At 43.8% G+C, this 14,679-nt stretch overlaps 1 protein-coding gene across 1 annotated transcript in view; it reads left to right on the top strand.

The window, feature by feature from the left end:
• The window catches only part of LDLRAD3 (low density lipoprotein receptor class A domain containing 3), a 293,157-nt gene that overhangs the window by 33,555 nt on the left and 244,923 nt on the right, over positions 1–14,679 (top strand).

Genomic DNA, 14,679 nt, shown 5'->3' with positions numbered 1-14,679 from the left:
GTGGATGGTGACTTAAGGTGTGTGTATGTGTGTGTGTATGCATGCGTGCATGCGTGTGTGTGTGCACACATGTCCATGCATGCATGTGTCTGTGTTTAGTTGTGCTGCTTTGGTTTTTTATTTATCTTGGAGTTTTCGAAATATGCATGCTTAGAACATATTTACAAATGTGTTTTTTTGGGTGTTACTGGTTTATTGAAATTCAAGCTCAAATTCAATAACTCACCTTATTAGAATGAAAACTGCATTGCTCAGGCATGTGTTATGCCTATTGAGTGGCTTTCAGAACCTGCTGGAGGTAGGTAATTCAGGGTGGCATGGTGGCTGGCTCCATGCTATCAGGGATTCAGGCTCCCTCTCTTACTTGGTATTCCTGTGCTAAGTACCTCATGGCCCAAGATGACTGCTCGAGTACCAGCATGTCATCTGAATTCCAGTTGGAGGAAGGAGGAAGGCACCAAGAAGGATGAGCTCCCTCTTCTTAAGGATCCTTCCTGGAAGTCACACACTGAACTTCTGCTTACATCCCATTGGCCCAAATACAGCCACATTTTTTTGCAAAGAAGACTGGGGAATGTGCTTAAGTAAAATCAGGAGTCTTTTTAGTAATTAGAAAAGGAAAACAATGGCCGGGCGTGGTGGCTCAAGCCTGTAATCCCAGCACTTTGGGAGGCCGAGATGGGTGGATCACGAGGTCAGGAGATCGAGACCATCCTGGCTAACACGGTGAAACCCCGTCTCTACTAAAAATACAAAAAACTAGCCGGGCGAGGTGGTAGGCGCCTGTAGTCCCAGCTACTCGGGAGGCTGAGGCAGGAGAATGGCGTGAACCCGGGAGGTGGAGCTTGCAGTGAGCTGAGATCTGGCCACTGCACTCCAGCCTGGGCGACAGAGCGAGACTCCATCTCAAAAAAAAAAAACAAAAAAAAAAAAAAAAAAAGAAAAGGAAAACATATAATGGGGCCGGGAGGAGTGTATGAAAGGGTTCATTATGAAGGGAAGAGGACCAAATTCCAGAATTTTGCTTCCAAAAACTTCACAGGGATATTTTATAGAAAATATGATTGTTCTCCCAAGCAGCTTTACTAGAGGAATAAGAGGTATCCTGGGAGAGTACAGGTAGGGAGAGGCCCAATGACATGCCTGTATTAGGTCCTTTCAAGCTGCTGTAACAAAATACCTTAGACTGGGTAATTTATAGATAATAGAAATTGATCACTCACAATTCTCTAGCCTGGGAAGTCCAAGATTAAGGCACCAGCAGATTCTGTGTCTGGTGAGGGCGCTCTGCTTCATAGGTGGTCCTCACATGGTGGAAGGGGAAAAAGGCCCTTTCAGGCCTCTTTCATAAAGGTGCTAATCCCATTCATGACCTAACCACCTCCTGAAGGCCCCATCTCTTAACACTATTACATTGGGGATTAGATTTAAACATAAGAATTTTGGAGGTAGGCAGATGCTCAGGCCATAGCAGTGCCTTCAGATGGTGGGGTTAGGGAAAACATGTGGTGGTTTCAAACCTGAACCCCCACATCGGTGGTCACCGTGGCAGACTCCAGGATGTGGATATGGATTTATAATAGGGCTGCAGTTTCCTGTGTGGGCTCCATGGGATATGCTCCAGAGTGAGGCACAGTGGGGATCTTTTTATTGATTGACAATGGCTTGTGATTCTCCCAAGTGATGCAAAGTAAGCCAGCTTATTTAAAATAACCAGCACATCTAATTCACGTTTTTAGGAGGAAGGGAAGTAACCCTGAAGGCTGTTTCCCATTGCCTCAAAGGCAAAATCCAAAATCCAAACTGTAGCTGTTTGTGAATGGAATCCCTGTCTGTCTCTAGCCTCACATCCACTCACGGTGTGCCTGCCTGCAGTGCTGCATGCTCCCTTCAGCCTTCGTGCAGGGTCGTCCAGGGTGGTCCAGGGCAGGGCAGTCTCATCCATTCAGTTAGTGACGTTGTGTGACATGGACCCAGTACAGCCATCCGTTAAATGTGTTTGCAGTCGTGGTAGCTCTTCTTGATACACTAAACTCCTTGGTTCAAGGTGGGGCTGTTTCTCACACGTCTTTGGGACCCCAGCTTTGCTTTGCCTGGGACACGTGATTCTGACCCAGTGCCCCAGGCCTGAAGGCCCCTCTGTGTTTCAGTCCTGAAAGGATTTCTCTGTTTTCTTAACCTCATGGTCTCTCCTAAGCAGGAGGCATTGCTTTACCTAGAGCAGATTATTGAGCTGGAAAAGACAGTTAATGGGTAAATTGATCACCAGCTGAGTCCAGGATACTCAGCTCAATGAAACATTAAAATTTTAAACACCCGCATTCAGAGTTGTTTCTCTTATATTCCAAGTGCTTCAGGTCAGGGGAGGAAAGAGGAGTTATTTTAGCTTAAATTATGCTTATCCTCTGAGGGGCACAGCTATTTAGTATATTGTTTCCCTGAACTTAGGCTCATTTTGGATTTTGCTGAATGGTTTACCCATTTTCCCCTTGTTGGTGAATGCCAGAATCTCAGATTTGCAAAGGACTCTTTAATAAGGCTGTTTGTTCTCAGCCATTTTCTTTCATCTTTGAGTTGGTTTTCTTTCCACACATTGAATAATGCTCCACTCTGGATCTGGGGTGTTCGTCTAGAGTGTTGCTTTCATAAACGTGGTGAGGAAAGACAAGAAGAAGCAGGCCCAGTCTGTGGAAACTAGCCTGGTTGATAATTCTGGTGGTGGGCACCAGGAAAGAGGCATGTGATTTTTCCTTTGAGTACCCTCCAGCCGAGTGCGGCCTGGGCTCCTAAGTGGGACAGTGCTGCCTTAGAGTTTGGTCACAGACTAGACCAGGCGGAAGAGCTTCCTGAGAGTTGTGTGCAAAAAAACACTTAGCTGCAGTTCCGTATTTCCTTGCTTGATCATCTTGGCTGCTTTGGGACTCATCCATCCTATGACCTCTCTAACCTTGGGAACTGAAGTTGCAGTTTTAGCCACAGGATATTGATGGTGGAAGGGTGTGGAAGTCTCTGAGTTGTAGTTGCATTGTAGTATGATAGAGTTTCCCTTCTTGAGGTTGACCATGGGTTAGTCCTTGCTATGCAGGGTAGTGTGAGGTTTGGGCTTCTCAGGTTAGCGGAACTTTAGGTTAGTGTTGAAACTGTCTGTCTCAGAGCCTCTGATCCATTTGTTGTAGGTTGTTGGAGGTTATTTGCCTCTTCTGAAGACATTGGGAGAAGCCAAGTTAAAATCGAGTCAAGTTAGTTCCTAGGTACCATACTTGAAAGAGAATTTATAAGATACACTGGGTCTTGTTGCTCTGTGCTGAGAGATGTGGTGGTTGATGTATCTGGGACAAGGTTGTTGAGCCAGTGTCATTCTCCTGGGGATGGCTGTCCTGGTCCCCTGATTTCAGCCAGGCTCACAACTATTCTACTAGGTATATCCTCTTCCCTTTAATTGGCCAATAGTTTATCAATGCAGAGTTTCATCAAGAATGTTCGAGAAGGCCTGGTGTCTCTTTGCTAGAAATATCTAAACCGGCCGTAAGTGTTCTTGTCTTTAAAATAACAAGGTGATGGAAATTATTAAAAAACAAAGCCTTTTAATTGAGCCTTAATCTCCATGGAAGTATTTTTATGAGATTTATAACTGTGTTTAGTAGCTCTCTAATGAGTTCATCAATTTGCATAATACTGATTATCCAGGCAATTCAAAGAAATTTATAGCTATATCTTCATTACTAGGTGGCAGATATTATCCCCATTATATTGCTGGGGAAATTGAGGCTTCATATAGAGAAATAAATGACCCATAGACAGTCAACCCACAGAAAAGAATTACTGTGCTGGCATTTTCCCCTTCCTTGACACCATTGGCTTTATTGGGATGGGCTGTTACATGGCTTGTTGGCTCCTTTTACGGAACCGATCCGCTGGCAGATTAGTTAGGTGGTTTGAGTTACTCCTTTTGAAAATGAGGTTTCTGTTTCTGTTTACATATATAAAATGGAAATTCTTGTTCATTTAGCTTTCCTACTGTGAAGGTTAATGAGTGTATGTGAACTTTGTTACAGTTTGGGAGAATGACAGTATGAGAGATGTTATTTTATTAATGAGAAACTTGGATTCTGCTCCTGGGCCTTGCGAAGATATTTTCTGGTTTTTCCAAATGCGAACAGGTGCTGATAAATCCTTTTCCACTCACTTCCTGCCCAACCCAGCTGAGGACTTCTTGTGTAATATTCCCCCCACTAGCCAGATGTTTTGAAATAGCAAAATTATTAAATAATAATTTGTATTGTTAAAACATGAATGAAAGACATTTATAGCTATGAGAGTTTCTGCTCAAGAGAAGTCGTTCTCGTTGTCCTGCAGATGTGTTTTGATTTCAGCCAAGAACAAAGATACTTGATACGTCAGTTGCCCAATGTTTAGGAAAAAGGGCAGTTTTGGTTACTGCTTTTGCACTCGTGGTGGGAATTGGGCATCCCCCGCAGTCTGTCGACCCCAGTTTGGAAGCTATTATTGGGGACCCTCGGGCCACTGCTGACCCCAGGGGAGGCAAGGCTTCCTCGTTTGGATTTTGGTTTTCAGACTGGTTAGGGGAAATCTCATATATGGGAAAAGAAGAAAAACAAATGTAAGTAAGTTTCCCTTTGGGGCCATGGTCCACTTAGAGCTGTGACTTGTAGCTTTCACTTCTCTTTCCTAAATGCTCATGTCGTTAGGCCATACTTTTGGGAAATGTGAGGGCAGTGTGTATGTGGGGGAGCGCAGTCAGAGGGAGGGAGGGTTTTGTAGTGACAACCAGGACTCTGCAGGCACAGTAACTTGGGACTGTAACTTTGCTGTCTGTTTCTCAGCTATGTGACCTTGGCCATGTCACTTAACCTTTCTGGTCTCAGTGTCAAAATGGAGAAAATAACGACCTCAGTGGGTGGCTGTGGGGGTTAAGTGGGTTAAGATTTGTGAAAAACAAACAAAAACAATGGGGGTGTCCCCAGCTGTTAATATTAAGAACAGAAAACAACTCTTGAATATCTCAGATTCTGATAGCAGGTGCACACGCTGATGAGAAGATTTGTTTTCAGATCCTCAGATTTTTTTAGGAGTACACTTCTCTAATGTTCATGTAGATGGTCTTGATGCTGTGACCTTCTCTGTCTCTTTAGAAAAGGAAGTCGATTTCAGTAGGGCCTTCTCCTTGCCTGCAGTTTGCCAAAACCGCATTGGCAGGATAGACTTGGAAATGCAAGGGTGCTTGGCATCTCCCATTGCATTGGCATTTCCCTGGCTTTAGCTTTCACAGGAGCCAGCTGTAGCCCTGCTCAGCCCAGGCTGTGAACGTAGTGTGTGGGTGGGCGTTTGGGCGTTTGAGGCATGCTTTTGTTGCATGTTAGAAAAGCTGTATTTTCCGCTTTTGGTTCTTCCACTGAAAGCTGAAGGACGATTTCTTCTTACTTGGCCGTGTAGCCTGGGAGTTGGAGCTCCTTGGGCCTTCCATCACCAGTGTTGTTTCCTCGGCTGTTCTGGGTGGCAGTAGTTTAGTCCTATGTTCGGGGCCAAGTTGTGTGCCTGCACTCAGGAACAGGCACTATATTACTAGTTTTCTGGAGTGGGTATAGCAAAGTACCAAGACCGAGTGTCTTAAACAACAGAAATTTATCGTCTCGCAGTTCTGGAGGCCAGAAGTTCTACATCAAGATGTCTGCAGGGTTTGTTCCATTTGCAGGTGCTGAGGGAGAATCTGTTCCGTGCCTTTCTGTAGCTTCTGGTGGTTTTCTGGAACTCTTTGTCGTTCTTGGGCAGCAGCAGCACCTTGGTCTCTGCCTTCATCGTGACATGATGTTCTCTGTGTGTCTCCACATCACCCTCCCTCTGTACAGGTCTGTCTCTGTGTGCAGATATCCCCTCTTTATAAGGATGCCAGCCATGTTGGATTAGGTCCCACCTTAATGACCCCATTTTAACTCGATCACTTCTGTAAAGATCCTGTCTCCAAATATGATCACATTCTGAGTTATTAACTGGAGGTTAGGACTCCGGCATATTGTTTTTGGGGGACACATTTCAACCCATAACTAATAACCCATTTGCTAATTTGCACAAAGTAGCCTACTCATGAAGCCGTGGACTTACTATGCATGCCCAGAAGGTGCGCCTTTTACAAATCCACTCAAGGGCACGTCTGGGTAGCTGCCACTTGCCTCACAGGTCTGTCATCCCCTTTCTTCTCTTCCTATCCATGTTGTTATGCGGCCTGAAGACAGCTTAGCCCTCTCTAAGGTGGCCTTTTCTTCTGAATTCATGATACCCATGTGCATTCCATTCCTCTCCCAAGGCCACTGCTTGTGACATTTCTTGTGTCTGTGTTTAGGACTGTTTGCTGTTTTTTTTTTTTTTTTTTTTTTGAGATGGAGTCTTGCTCTGTTGTCCAAGCTGCAGTGCGGTGGTGCAGTCTTGGCACATTACAACCTCTGCCTCCCAGATTCAAGCGATTCTCCTGCCACAGCCTCCTGAGTTGCTGGGTCTACAGCTGTGCACCACCATGCCTGGCTAATTTTTATATTTTCAGTAGAGACAGGGTTTCACCATGTTGGCCAGGCTGGTCTTGAACTCCTAACCTCAAGTCATCTACCCGCCTCTGCCTCCCAAGGTGTTGGGATTACAGGCGTGAGCCACCACTCCCGGCTAGTTGCTGCTTTTGAACTAATCCTGGGAACTTGCTTGATTACTGAATATATTTGAGACTTATTTCCTCACCTCCATCGTATACACATTGAAGACAAGGATCATATATCAACCCTATATTGGGTGTATAGGTTAAATAAAAGATGTCATCAAAATTAATTTTACCTGTTCCTTTTTACCTGTTTGTAACATGGCTACTAGAAACATTTTAATTACATATGTGGCTTGCATTACATTTCTGGTCACTGCTCTCTCCCTGTATTCGTATAACAAACTGCATGGACCTATTTGGGCCATGAGGCTAGATTGAGGGTTTGGAAGGAGGTGGGCATGCAGTGCTCTCACTGGCTGGCTTACCGTTCAGTTGGCAATGCCTAGACCCCTCTAGGGGAGTGTGTGGTGGTCAAGGTATGTACACTCTGAACTTGTGAATCTGACCTTATTTGGAAAAAGGGTAATTAAGTTAAGGATTTTTTTTTTTTTTTTTGAGACAGAGTCTTGCTCTGTCACCTAGGCTGGAGTGTAGTGGCACGATCTCAGCTCACTGCAGCTTTTGCCTCCCTGAGCCGAGATTGCGCCACTGCACTTCAGCTTGGACGACAGAGCAAGACTCCGTCTCAAAAAAAGAGAGAGAGAGAAAAAAAAGGCAGCAAACAGTCCTAAACACAGACACAAGGAACTCCCAGGTTCAAGTGATTCTCCTGCCTCGGCCTCCTGAGTAGCTGGGATTACAGGTGCGTGCCTGGCTAATTTTTTTGTAATTTTAGTACAGACGGGGTTTCACCATGTTGGCCAGGCTGGCCTCGAACTCCTGACCTCAAGTGATCCGCCTGCCTTGGCTTCCCAAAGTGCTGGGATTACAGGCATGAGCCACTGTGCCTGGACAAGTTAAGATCTTGAGAAGAGGTCATGCTGGATTATCTAAAGCCAATGACAAATGTCCTTATAAGAAGAAAAACAGTTTGCTAGTTATGAAGGGTTTTTTCTGCTTGTTGAGAAATCTGATGTCTTCTTGGTGCTCATTAAGTACTTGTTGAAATGGATTGCTCCATTTTTGGGAAAACAGCATGACATACTGGTTTACCTAGAGATTTTGGGCTCCTAGCAAATGTTTTAGAAAGGGCCCTCACATTACTAATTGCAAAACAAACATCTTCAGCCTCATGTGCAGCTGACTTATTTGGCCAGTGTTTATATTTATGGGGAAGAGAAGGAACATTTGTTGACCGCCCACAATGCATCAAGCATTTTGTTTTTTTCATAATTACTTCTGTTAATCCTCATGCTAGGCCTGTGAAGTGGTTTATTGCCCTGGTTTATAGAGAAGGGATCTGGGTCTCAGAGAGATCAGTTGATTTGTCCAAGGACAGACAGATGGATAGCTGAGAGTCCCACAGTACAAGCCACCTTCAGCAGCGAGTGACTTTTTCACCAAGGAAATGTTTACATCAAAGCTAATGTATGAAACAGGTCATCTGTACTGCTTTGGTTAGGTGGGAATTGGGTGGGGTGAGCTCTGTGTCCCTTCACCAAGATTCTCACCAAGCAGGCTCTGGTGCATCCCTGCAGAGCACATTTAAACTTCATTGTTCTTTTTTTTAAATTATTATTTATTTATTTATTTATTTTTTATTTTTTAATTTTTTTTTGAGACGGAATTTCGCTCTTGTTGCCCAGGCTAGAGTGCAATGGCGCGATCTTGGCTCACCGTAACCTCTGCCTTCTGGGGTCAAGCGATTCTCCTGCCTCAGCCTCCCGAGTAGTTGGGATTACAGGCATGCATCACCACACCTGGCTAATTTGTATTTTTAGTAGAGACGGGGTGTCTCTATGTTGGTCAGGCTCGTCTCGAACTCCTGACCTCAGGTGATCCACCCGCCTTGGCCTCCCAAAGCTCTGGGATTACAGGCGTGGGCCACTGCACCCGGCCTGTTCCTTTTTTTTTTCTTCTTCCCTGAAACAGGGTCCCACTATGTGCAGTGGCATGAACATAGCTCACTGCAGCCTCGAACTCCTGGGCTCAAGCGATTCTCCCACCTCAGCCTCCAAGTAGCAGGGAACTACTTATGCATGCCATCATGCCAGGCTCACTTTTTACTTAGAGTTTTTGTAGTGATGAGCTCTTGCTTTGTTGTCCAGGCTGATCTTGAACTCCTGGCTTCACTCAATTCACTCACCTTGGTTCCCTGAAGTGCTGGGATTATAGGCATCAGCCAACATGTCAGATCCATTATTGTTCTTGACTTGGTGCTTCCTGTACCCTCCCACTGTCTGGTTCTGTGGATTCACTATTGCATGTCTCTCTGGAGTTAGTAAATCTCTAGCATTTTGAGCTTTTCCTTTTTGACAAGTTAGGAAATGGAGTAGACTCAAGGAGAGGATATTTTTGCAGATTCCATAAGGTGGTCTTGCTGAGATGGTGGGACTCTCTGGCCATTGGGATGGTAGTGCTGAAACTCTGTGCTGCAGCCTTTTAGTACTTGGGCTGTAGTCAGTCTCTTGGTCCCTGAGGGAGGCAAATGTGGGAGATACTTTGGTGGATTATGTGGTTTGGCTGTGTCCCCACCTAAATCTCATCTTGAATTGTAGCTTCCGTAATCCCTACGTGTTGTGGGAGGGACCTGGTGGGAGGTAACTGAATCACGGTGGCAGGTTTTTCCAGTGCTGTTCTCGTGATAGTGAATAAGTCTCACGAGATCTGATGGTTTTATAAAGGGCAGTTCCCCTACACAGGCTCTCTTCCCTGCCATCATGTAAGACATGCCTTTGCTCCTCCTTCACCTTCCACCATGACTGTGACGCCTCCCCCAGCCGTGTGGAACTGTGAGTGCATTGAGCCTTTTCTTTTTTTTTTTAAATAAATTACCCAGTCTCGGCTATGTCTTTATTAGTAGCGTGAGAACAGACTAAAGAAATTTGAACAGACTAATACAGTGGAGTTCAATTTATGGTGTGTGGAAGGTACAAAATCTAGGTTGGGGTGTGCCCAAGGAGAGGGCAGGGGACAGTACCCTGATGCCAGTCTGGACGGATGAGTATTTGACGAGAGACTTATGTTGATGACTTTGTGTGAGAATGCTGCCGTTGTTCATGAGAGACATTCATATCCCAAGCATTTGTTGGATCCAGGAAGATCCAGATCCATCTAGGTTGGGGGCCACAAAGATAAGACAAAAATCTCTGCATAAAGGGCCATTCGGGTTGCAACTGGACAGTGCCTGATTATCTCTAGGAAGAGGCTGAATTCTGAAAATATTTTGTATATGCAATGCCTCGGATTGGTTAAAGGAGAGAGAATATATTTCATTTTATTTTTGTGTCCCTTTGATATAGAAGAAAAGAAATTTGAACAGACCTTATACAATGTATGGTAAATTTCTCTCTACCAGAATATTGTTAATGTTCAGGCTCCAAGAATTAATGTAGTTTTATCTTGGAATTTAACCTGGTATTTATTGTGATATGCTATGTAAGGACATGTGTTAGATAATGTATTAGTCAGGGTAGGAGAGGTCTGTGCTGCAGTAACAAACTTCCCGGAAAGTTTAACACATAGAAACCTATTTTTCATGTACACAAAAACCCCTGCAGATTGGATGGCAGTAGTGGGCAAGGGCTCTGCCTGTGTTGGTCACTTTCTCCTGGCTGATTGAGGCTCCACCATCTGCAACATTGCCACAGCAGAAGAGATTACAGGACCTGTTATTGCCAGCTCCTCTGTTCACCCAGAAGTGATACATGTCACCTTTCTGCACTTTCCATTGACCCAAACTAGTCATGTGGCCCTGCCTCACCTGGGAAATGGGGGGACTGTCAGATGAGTACCACTCTCTGCCACAAATGACGTAGAGCACACCTTTTGGTAATTAGTTCATTGAATCTGAGTAGAAGCTCAAGCATGGGTAGTGTTGGACCCATTTACTTGAGAAAATGAAGTCTTGAGCTCCTCAAAGTCAAGGGCTTTATCTCTAGATCTCTCGCACCGGACTGTCTGCCTCACACTTTCTCAGCACTCAGCAAAGGTTGGTTGAGTTGAATGAATGAGACATTTAAAATTTGAGTATTTGTCTGATTCACAGGGCTGCTTGACTTAGAGTTTTGCTAATGTAGCTGTCCGCCTAAAGAGAATGTTCATGCTTCCTATGGTGGAGGTGGGTCAAGTACCAGCTATGACATATTTGTATATCTTGTTATGACACATTTGTATATCTTGCTAGCAAGAAGCTGTTGAAGTCTCTGCATATTTTTAGGGATCATCTTTTTAAAGAATAATTTCAACTTTTATTTTAGATACAGGGGATGCCTGTGCAGGTTTGTGACATGAGGGTATTGCAAGGTGCTAGGGTTTGAGGCATGATTGATGCCATCACCCAGGTAGTGAGCTTAGTACCCAATACTTAGTTTTTCAGCTCTTGCCCTGCTCCCTTCCTCCTCTGTCTAGCAGTCTTCAGTGTCTGTTGTTGTCATGTTTATGTCCCTGAATACCCAATATTTTGCTCCCACTTATAAATGAGAACATATGGTATTTGGTTTTCTGTTCCTGCATGAATTCACTTAGGATAATGGCCGCAAGCTGCGTCCATGTTACTGCAGAGGACAAGATTTTGTTATTTTTATGGCTGTGTACATAGTAGTCCATGGTGTGTATGTACTATATTTTCTTTATCCCATCCATTGTTGATGGGCACCTAGTTTGATTCCATGTCTTTGCTATTGTGAATGGTGCTCTGGTGAACCTACAAGTGCATGTGTCTTTTTGGTAGAATGATCTATTTTCTTTTAGATACATACCTAGTAATGAGATTGCTGGGTCGGTTGAATGGTAATTTTGTTTTAAGCTCTTTGAGAAATCTCCAAACTGCTTTTCACAGTGGCTGAACTAATTTACATTCTCACCAACCGTGTATAAGTGTTCCCTTTGCTACACTGCCTCATCAGCATCTGTTGTTTTTTGACTTTTTAATAATAGTCATTCTGACTGATGTGAGATGGTATCTCATTATGGTTTTGATTTGCTTTTCTCTAATGACAAACATTTTTTAAAAATAGATTTTTTGGCCACTTGTATACCTTCTTTTTTGTTCATTTGTTTTTTGAGACATAGTCTCACTCTGTCACCCAGGCTGGAGTATAGTGGCGTAGTCACAACTCACTACAGCCTCAACCTCCTGGGGTCAAGCCATCCTTCCATCTTAGCCTCCCAATTAGCTGGCACTACAGGCATGCACCACTATGCCTGGCTAATTTTTAAATTATTTTTTGTAGAGATGGAGTCTCACTATGTTGCCCAGGCTGGTCTGGAACTCCTAGGCTCAAGTGATTCTCCCACCTCAACCTCCCAAAGTGCTGAGATTACAGGCATGAGCCACTGTGCCTGGCTGTATGTCTTCTTTTGAGAAGTGGCTGTTCATATCTTTTGCCCACTTTTTAATGAGGTTATTTGATTTTTGCTTTTCAAATTAAGTTCCTCATGGATTCTGGATATTAGACCTTTATAGGATGCATAGTTTGCGATTGTTTTCTCTCATTCTGTAGGTTGTTTACTCTGTTGATAGTTTCTTTTGCTGTGCAGAAGCTCCTTAGTTTAATTAGGTCCCACTTGTCAATTTTTTTTTTTTTTTTTTGAGACAGAGTCTTGCTCTCTCGCCCAGACTGGAGTGCAGTGGTACGATCTTGGCCCATTGCAACCTCCACTTTCTGGGTTCAAGCGATTCTCCTGCCCCAGCCTCCGAAGTAGCTGGCTCTACAGGTACATGCCACCATGCTCTGCTAATTTTTTGTATTTTTAGTAGAGATGGGGTTTTACCGTGTTAGCCAGGATGGTCTTGGTCTCCTGACCTTGTGATCTGCCCGCCTGGGCCTCCCAAAGTGCTGGGATTACAGGCGTGAGCCACTGTACCTGGCCAGGTCCCACTTGTCAATTTTTGTTTTTGTTGCAGTTGCTTTTGAGGGCTTAGCTATAAATTCTTTGCCAAGACTGATGTCCAGAATAGTATTTCCTATGTTTTCTTCTGGGAGTCTTATAGTTTGTGGTCTTATATTTAAATATCTAATCTATCTTGAGTTAATTTTTGTATGTAGTGAAAGATGAGTGTTCAATTTCATTCTTCTGCTTATAGCTAGCCAGATATCCCAGCACCATTTACTGAATAGGGAGTGCTTTCCCCGTTGTTTATTTTTGTTGACTTTGTCAAAGATCAGATGGCTGTAGGTGTGCAGGTTTATTTCTGGGTTCTCTATTCTGTTCCATTGGTTTATGTGTCTGTCTTTGTCCCATTCCCATGCTGTTTTGGTTCATGTAGCCCTGTAGTATAGTTTGAAGTCCAGTAATGTGATGCCTGCACCTTTGTTCTTTTTGCTTAGGATTGCTCTGGCTCTTTGGGCTCTTTTTTGGTTCCATATGAATTTTAGAATTGCTTTTTTCTAATTCTATGGGAAATGACGTTGGTAGTTTGTTAGGATTAGCATTGAATCTGTAGATTGCTTTGGGCAGTATGGCCATTTTAACGATGTTGATTATTCGTTATTATTCTAATCCACGAGCATGGAATTTTGTGTGTGTGTGTGTGTGTTTGTGTCTATGATTTCAGCAGTGTTTTTTAGTTCTCCTTATAGAGATCTTTCACCTGCTTGGTTATATGTATTTCTAACCAAGGAATCTTATCTTGGTTAGGTATGTATTTTATTTGTTAATTTTTTTGTGGCGATTATAAATGGGATTGTGTTGATTATAAATGGGATTGTGTTCTTGATTTGGCTCTCAGCTTGAATGCTATTGGTGGATAGAAGTGCTACTGATTTTCGTACATTGATTTTGTATCCCAAAACTTTACTGAAGTTGTTTATCAGTTCCGGGAGCCTTTTGGCAGAGTCTTTAGGGTTCTCTAGGTATATAATCCTATTGTCAGTGAAGAGAGATGGCTTGACATCTTCTTTTCCTATTTGGATGCCTTTCCTTTTTTTCTCTTGCCTGATTACTCTGCTAAGACTTCCAGGGATCATCTGAAAACCTCGTAGGAAAACCACTCTACAGACACAATGGCAACATTTGGTGCCTCTTAGCTTGTAGTTCAGGCTTGGGTTTACTTAGAGTTATACAGTCTTGGGGCCTGATTCCTCCATTTGTTCTCTATTTGACATTTCGTTGAGTCTCAGTTTTTCCATCACCTATAAAGGCATGGAGGGTGGTTTGAAAATGCCCAGCTCCCAGGGTTGTCGTATGGAGTTTATTTATAGTGATATTGGTTCCCTAAGGCTGTTGTAACAAATTCTTACCAACTGGGTGGTTTAAAACGGTAGACACTTTACTCTCTCACATTTCTGGAGAGAGAAGTTTGAATCAAGGTGTTTGTAGGGCTGGTTCCTTCTGGAGGCTCTGGGTGAGAATCTACTCCATGCTTCTGTCATAGATTCTGGTGGTCACCAGCAATCTGTGACATTCTTTAGCTGGCAGCTGCATAACTTCAATCTCTGCCTCCATCTTTTTTTTTTTTTTGAGGTGGAATCTCGCTCTGTCACTCAGGCTGGAGTTCAGTGGTGGGATCTCAGCTCACTGCAACCTCTGCCTCCTGGGTTCAAGCGATTCTCCTGCCTCAGCCTCCTGAGTAGCTAGGATTACAGGTGCACGCCAGCTAATTTTTGTATTTTTTTTAGTAGAGATGGAGTTTTGCCACGTTGCCCAGGCTGGTCTCGAACCCCTGGCCTCAAATGATCTGCCTGCCTTGACCTCCCAAAGTGCTGGGATTACAGGTGTGAGCCACCGTGCCTGGCCTCTGCCTCCATCTTCACAGGGTATTCTTCCCTGTCTGTGTCCAAATTTCTCTCTTGTTATAAGGATACCACTCATTGCATTAGAACTCACCTTGATCCAGTGTGACCTCTTCTTAAACTTTATATCTGCAAAGACTTTTTCCAATTGAGGTCACATTCAGAGGTATTGGAGGTTAGGCTTTGAACCTATCTTTTTGGGAGACTCAATGCTAACCTCAGTAGCATGGAAAGTCCTAA

The sequence above is a fragment of the Trachypithecus francoisi genome, unplaced genomic scaffold (assembly GCF_009764315.1).
Source record: "Trachypithecus francoisi isolate TF-2019V2 unplaced genomic scaffold, Tfra_2.0 Lachesis_group8, whole genome shotgun sequence".
Taxonomy (NCBI): Eukaryota; Metazoa; Chordata; class Mammalia; order Primates; family Cercopithecidae; genus Trachypithecus; species Trachypithecus francoisi.
Note: the sequence above shows the minus strand (reverse complement) of the source record. Positions and strands in the feature narration are given on the sequence as shown.